The 7,772-nt window shown below is 42.8% G+C and overlaps 1 protein-coding gene across 1 annotated transcript in view; it reads right to left on the reverse strand.

Annotated features, from left to right (window-relative positions):
• LOC132382216 (probable G-protein coupled receptor 153) overlaps positions 1–7,261 on the reverse strand; it is a 108,784-nt gene extending 101,523 nt beyond the window's left edge. The window contains exon 1 of the mRNA XM_059952219.1: positions 6,826–7,261. The gene's annotated coding sequence lies outside the window, so the exon portion shown is untranslated. The remainder of the gene's footprint in view (positions 1–6,825) is intronic.
• Between the last annotated feature and the right edge of the window lie 511 nt (positions 7,262–7,772).

The raw sequence follows: 7,772 nt of genomic DNA on the forward strand, positions 1-7,772 counted from the left end.
TGGGAGGAAAACCCACACATTCCACGGGGAAGATGTACAGAGACTCCTGACAGAACTCCAAACGCCAAAGCTCCAAGCAGCTATGTTACTATGGCACCCAATAGTGCTAGACAGGATGGCACCCCATCTGGCACCAACATTCATTCCACAGTTAGTGTCACTTAGATTGCATTTCTTCCCAATTCTGATGTTTGGTCTGAACAACAACTGTTTGGCCTCTTTTTCCTTCTTCTTCTATTTCCAGCAGTTTGGACACATCTAGGCATATTACTGCCCGCCACAGGATGTATAATTAATTACAAAATTTCAAGAAACTCAAATTCTCAAAAATAAACTAGTTGCACATAGAAACAGAATAATAAACTCTTCAATCAGATGGTGTTTCTCTTAGTGGCCAAAGATTTAATAAAAAAGCAAAACACATTTAAGTCAGACAGCCTCTTGAACAACATGCTTCTTTCAATTTTATATCGATTACAACTCACCAAAACATGATGAACTATCTCCAGACTACCACAGTCACATAATCGAGTAGGATGTCTTCCTATTATCTTTAAATAATAGTTTAGCCCACAATGCCCCAAACTAAGTCTTGTTAATTTCACCATATCTCTATGATTTAGAGAGTAATAGTCTGAGACCTTTTTAACTAGTGAGTGACTAGAAAAGAAATGCTTTCCCTTTAATTCATTTTTCTAATCCTCCAGCCACTTCTTCTCCATTCCATTTTTTAACCCTACTTCTCAATGAGCTTCTTGAATATGTCTGCGTGCTTTTATGCACTGAGTTGCTCACGCATGATTGGCTGATTAGATATTTGTATTAATGAGCAGGTGTACAGATGAATCTAATGAAGTGGCCACTGAGTGCACGTTTGAAGTAAAGAAGGAAATCTGGGATATTTTATCACCAATCAAGCACAAAAACCCTTTGTATATGATCAACCTCAATGCTAACTGCAGATGCAGGAACTTGCTCTCTGTTCATTGGAGATGGTGGCTTCTGCTGATGTCTGAACAAAGCAAAAGGGACATTAGTCTATTGCATGAGGAAGTATTAACCCAATGCCTTGTGCTCTGGGATTTATTAATTTTAAAGTCTGATGCATTCAGAGCTATTAATTCATCATAATCTAGACTAGGGAACAATGGTGTAGAGGTTAACTTGCTGAGGATTCAAGTCCAGAGAAATGAGCGAACAAATTTAAATTTACTTAATTACAAAAAAATTAGATTAAAAATACATTGTATTAATTACTGATGACAAAGTAATGATCTCATTGTTGTAAAAATTCATCTGCTTCACTATTAAAGAATTCCAGAGCTTTTCAGAGGGAGGGAATATGTTGCCTTCACTGGTTTGGCCATTAGGTAAACCCGGTCTTTGGGTCACATTGTTCCTTAAATGCCCCCACTTAGGTGGCCTGGTAAGACGTTCAGTTGTTTCAAGCAGGTTGAGACTGCAACGTTTCAACAAGACAGCTTACTGCCACTTCATCAAGGGTAGTTATGGATGGGAAATGAATGCTGGCCTTCCAGCAAAAACCTACGTGTCACAGGAGGATAAATAATGAGACGTGGTGACTTGATGCAGAACCAGAAACAGCTTTGCCATTGATTCTGAGTCATAAGACCATAAAACATAGGAGGAGAATTAGGCCATTCAGCCCATTAAGTCTGAGCCCCATTCAATCACAGATGATTTATTATTCCTCTCAATCCCATTCTCCTGCCTTCTCCATGTAACCTTTGACATCTTTACTAATCTAGAAAATATCACCTGAGCTTTAAATATGCCAAAGGCTTGCCCTCCACAGCCACCTGTGGCAATGAATTCCACAGATTCACCACTCTCTGTCTAAAGAAATTCCTCCTCGTCTTCGTTCTAACTGGACTTCCTCATCTCTGCTCTAAAGGGATACCATAAGATCATTGGAGCAGACCACTTGGCCCATCAAGTCTGCTCTGTCTTTTCTTCATGGCTGATCATTTCCGTCTCAGCCCCTATTTCCAGCTTTCGTTCTATATCCCTTCATGCTGAGTAATTAAGAACCTATCAACCTCTGCCTTAATTATACCCAATGAATTGGTCTCCACAGCTGCCTATGGCAACAAATTCCACAGATTCACCACTCTCTAGCTAAAGAAATTCCTCCTCATCTCCGTTCTAAATGGGCGTCCCTCTATTCTGAAGCTGTGATCTCTAGTCTTAGCTTCCCTGACGATAGGAAACATTGTTTCCGCATCCACTCTATTGAGGCCTTTCAACAGTCAATAGGTTTCAATAAGATCCCCTCCTATTTTTCTGAATTCCAGTGAGTACAGGTCCAGAGCCATCAAACGCTCCTCAAATGATAAGTCTTTCAATTCCAGAATCATTTTCGTGAACCTCTTTTGAACCCTCTCCAATGTTAACACATCCTTTCTTAGATAAAGGACCCAAAACTGCTCACAATACTCTAAGTGAGGCCTCATCAGTGCCTTATAAAGCTTCTACATTATATCCTTTCTTTTATGATCTAGTCCTGTAGAAATGAAACCCTTCACCTTCCTCACCACCAACTCATCCTGCAAATTAACCTTTAGAGAACCCTGCAAGGGGACTCCTTTGCACCTCAGATTTTTGAATTTTCAAATGTCCTTGCATTCTGAGGATGTGCCCTGGTCCTAGACTCCTCACAGATTGGAAACATTCTCTCCACGTCCACTCTATCTAGGCTTTCCTATATTCAATAGGTTTCAATGAGATCTCCCCCTCATTCTTCCACACTCCAGTGAGTACAGGCCCAGAGCCATCAAATACACTTGGGTCCCACCTTGCTTTCTGAGGAGTGTAACCTCAAGCAACAAAATGAAATCTCCAATTAAAATTAAACTTCTGAGTATTGTTAAGGATGAAACCAATTAATGGCTACAAATATCCAGCTGAAAAAGCACCTTCAGGGAAATTCCTGATTCCGTCCGTTATTCTTTTGTGCGAGGAAGGGGTGGGGATTGGGGTTTGCGAGTCTTGTTTCTTTTTCTTTTTTGTGTGGGGGGGTGGGATTGATGTCTTTTCTTTCATGGCTTTTCTGTATTTCATGGCTGTCTGGAGAAGAGAGGTATCAGAGTTGTATTGTACATGCATACTTTGACAATAAAATTAACTTTTGAAATCCACCATCCTTACCCCGTCTAACCTATATGTGATTCCAAGCAAGTCAATTGGATTGCCTCTCAACTGTATCCACAGTTCACGGACATGATCAATTAAAGCTGTGAATTATATTTTTTAAAATAAAAGGAGCTATTGATTCAATGTTGGTAGCACTTGAACATAATGTCTTCAGTGCTGGGGGCATAGAGATATACAAGTTTAATCTCAATCTCAATCTCATCATATTACAGAATATTCCAAGCTGCTTCACCAAGTCAGTCAATAAGGACAAAGCAGGAATTAGAGGGTTTAGGGAGGTGACCACAGGGAAAGGTTGTGATGTAGGAAGCTCGAAGTTTCAGGTACTGATTTCCACAAACCAGCAGCAGGCTCTGTGGAATTGCTGATTCTGTGGGGTAAAGGCAGGACGGCCGTACAGGGAAGCTATCTCACAACTAGCAAAGATGTCAGTGGGGACAGAGAAAATATGGTTAGCATTAAAACACGAGAAACGTGAGCAGAAGTAGGAAATGCAGCATTATATGCCTGTTCCTGCTTTTGATGAGAATCGTGGTTACTCATCCCCCATCCACCACCTCCCTGCCCATTCATCCAACTCCTTGATTTTACAGTTTTCTACCCTGGCCTTGACTTTGCTCAGTGATACTGACCTCATAGCCCCCTAAGGTAGACAATTCCAAAGATCCCTCAACTCCATTTTAAAATCACTAACACCTCATTACAAAACTATCCGAATCAAAATTAGGTTTATTATAACTGACATATATCAAGAAATCTGCTGTTTTACAGCAGCAGTACAGTGCAATACATAAATATGTTAAGGTCACTTAGATCAGATTTCTTTCCCATTCTGATGTTTGCTCTGAACAACAACTGCACCTCTGCACCATGTCTGCGTGCTTTTATACATTGAGCTGATGCCACATGATTGGCTTATTAGATATTTGCATTAACGAGCAGGTAGACCTAATAAAGTGGCCACTGAGTGAGTGAGTGAGTGCATGTGTATGTGTGTGTGTGTATATGTAATAAATAATGCCAAAAGAGAGCAAAATTAGTGAGATTGTGTTTATTATTTGAGAAGAGGCATTTACTAAAACGTTGATTGTACGTCTTCAGGCTTTTGAACCCTCTATCTAAGGTTAACAATGAGAAGAGCCACTATTCCTGCCAGCTGTATATTCCCTTACAAGGGGAAACATTTTCTTGGCTTTGATCTTGTCAAACCTACTTATTATCTTACATATTTGAATTAACTCCCTAAATTCCAGTGCCTATAAGCCAAAGCTGCACACACCTTCCTTCAAGTAAGGAATTAACCTAGTGAACTTTGCTGGAACTGCCTCCCAATACAAGTATATTAAATAACGAGAACAAAACTGTCTGCATTGCCCCAAGTGCAGCCTCAGTAACACCCTGAACAGCCGTAGTGAGAATTCCCGACTCTTCATTCCCCTTACAACAAAATGTCTTCCCAAACACTTGCTGCAGCCACAGGTTAACTTGCTGGGTTTCATTCAGATCCCTCAAAACAGCTGCATTTCTTTCTTCATTTGAAGAAGATGCTGCTTTTCAATTCTCTCCACAATAGTGGAAATTTGCCCGCACTGAACTCCAGCTGCGAAGTTCGTGGACACCTGCTTGACCTTTCAATATCCCTTGCAGGCACTTTGCCCCCCTTGCCTTATTCCACAGAGCATGCTACTGGTCTGTGGAATTCCATGCCTGAAATTAGGTTGTGGTTCCTCCTGTGGTCACCTGCCTAACTCTTCCAATTCCTGCTTTACGTAAGGTGACACAGTAACATAGTGGTTAGTATGGTACTTTACAGTGCCACTGTTTGTGACTTAATTCCTGCCACCGATCGCAGGAGTGTGTACGTTCTCCCCTTAACCATGTGTGTTTTCTCTGAGTGCTCTGGTTTCCTACCACCTGTATCCCAAAGACGTGCTTGTTGGTACCAGAAGAATAGTGACTATTGTGGGCTGCCCCCAGCACATCTTCGGACTGGGTCGGTCATTGACATAAATGATGCATTTCACTGTCTGTTTCAGTGTACATGTGACAAATAATAATTCTAAGCTAATCTTTGCTTATTTTCTGTCTTTGTATCATTGGCAAACATGGCTACAGTGCTCTTGGTACCTTCATTGTCGTTATTAACCATGTACATTGTTAAGCATTCAGAAATGATCCCTGTGCCTTTTTCTGCTCCTTACCAAGATTCTGTCTGACTATGATCCATTTGGACTTATCCTGACTGTGCTCTGTTTGTTGGCCAATCCTCCATCCATAATACGCCATGGTATCAGTTAGGGATTGGCACAGAAACTCATTGTGGTACTGAAATGGTGGGCAGCACTCTCTGGTTGATGTGTGAGCAGAACGTAGTACAGGAAAAGATGTGGACTTTGGAAATTCAGATGCATTGATCTGCCGTGCTAAGTGGAGTTCTGGAGTCTGAATGCCAGTTTGGATTGGAGGTAACAATGGTGTCGGTGGCAACACCATAGAAAGACTAGAGTATAGGCTGTCAGGGAATCTTCCCAAGGTGGAATTCAAATAAAAGACTGAGTGAAGAGTCAAGCATTATCTTCAGACAATATCATGAGGGAATATTAAACTTGGTCCCCAGAGTGGGGGAAGATATACAGCTCCAAATGAGATATAGTGGATTTAGCAACAGAATTCTAAGTAAGGAAAATATCTCAGCAACAGACCAACAAAGTACACAATTTGGGTGGTTTCTGGGCATCTGTCTTCTCCTATTCTTCAATTTTCAGTTAACTCATGTAGTGCAAATTGTAACAAATGCAACCTGCCCATGAGATATTGAGGGGAGGTGCGGAGAGGGACCAGAACTGCTATCTCCAGCTCCTACTGCGGCTGAAGGGCCATTCTTAAAGCAAGACGAAGGGACATTAAGGGTGAGATGTGGGTAAACCAAACCAAACGCGGTGCTTGGCCACGGGTACGCGCAGGCAAAATTTAAAAAAACCGCGAGCACGCATCTCAACATCAAAACACAAAGGAATGAATGGGGGGGGGGGGGTGACATCCTGGGTCGTGCCCGCCAGGTCAACCCGCATCTGCGCGCACGGGAACGCGCCTGAGGAAGAAGTGGAAGGGACAGGACCAGATAATTGTACGCAGTTTCGGAAGGGTGACTCTTCCACACATTTAAGGCGGCATCGAAGAAAGATCGTGTAAAATAATAATAGCAAAAACTAAAGAAAGCCCTTTCAGAGTGTACAGCCCACGTATTTAAATACTGCAAATATTCAACAATCCCAAATTATTCCGCTAAAATGTAACTTCATTTTTTCCAAAGATATGCATATACGTTGTCTCTATTTAATGCATACAGTCTATTTGCAGTCTTATGATTTTGTGCACATTAGCATCAATTTTAGTCATATCATTTATTACATCGAATCAACTTTCCCTTGGATTTATTTTTGGAGAAACAGCGCTTGTTCCAAAATAAAATCTTGGAAGAGGAATCTGAAAATAGAGAAAAAAAACGGTAGCCGCTGTAATATTTCATTTCGTTTCGGGAACTTGGTCATTGAGATTTTCCCTGAAGTGAAATAAATAGTTCAGCACGGCGATTTAGACACTGCAACCGGAGCAGGAGAGAACCCTGGATATTTTAAAGAAATGATTTACCTCGAGAGACTTGTGCCAGCCGAGGGACACCTACACGACCACTCAGCATCAAACCCGTCTTCCCTCATCCGGCTCCCAAATGTCAGATCCAGTATTTTTCGTTGCACAGGCAGGGGCAATAACACGGGCGATCACCCAGCTCCCAGAGCGGCGATTCCCCCGTTGAAATCAGCACTGGGCACCCGCTCCATTCATCCCACTCACACACCAGCAGAGAAACGAAAGCACCGGGAGCAGCCCTGAAACCTGAGGTTCTCCCCCGCTCTCTCGCCCTCCTGTTGTCTCCTCGGCACTGACGGTGAAAGGACTGAACATTTGCAAACCCAGAGTCGACTGGAGTCATCGGTGAGGGGTGGACTCGCGATGAGGGGCGGTGAGGGTACAGGATGAGGATCAAGCCTACGCTGGGGGGAGTTCTTTTCCCCTAAGTTCCGTGAAGCGCATGCCCAGGAAGCCCTCCGAGCGCGCGCGCGCGCGTTCACAGAGATAGAGAGAGAGAGAGAGAGAGAGAGAGAGAGAGAGAGAGAGAGGGGGGGGGGGGAGAGAGACAGACAGAAACAGAGAGGGGGGGAGAGAGAGAGTACGACGTTTTCCCTCATACTGTGCAATTCGCCCATGCCCAAATCTTTCTCGGGAGTATTCCAACATTTGACACAAGATGCATTCATCACGATTCCCCGCACCCGCTACCATCAAGCTGCCAGCCAAGTCTCCGTGAACCATATACGGTGATTTGCAAACTGTTGCGGGATTTAGCTCCAGCTTGGGTGGGAAGACATGAAGAAAATGTTTCCTCCATTGAGGATTCCTAGATACAGGGCACATATGAAACCTTTGTTCCAGGGAGTTGTCAGAATCTCAAACGGAGTACCACAGGGAAATTTTCAGAATTCGAATCAGGTTTATTATCACTGACACAGGTCGTGATTCCCTTTTGTGTCTTTGTG

This window comes from Hypanus sabinus, chromosome 27, assembly GCF_030144855.1.
Source record: "Hypanus sabinus isolate sHypSab1 chromosome 27, sHypSab1.hap1, whole genome shotgun sequence".
Taxonomy (NCBI): Eukaryota; Metazoa; Chordata; class Chondrichthyes; order Myliobatiformes; family Dasyatidae; genus Hypanus; species Hypanus sabinus.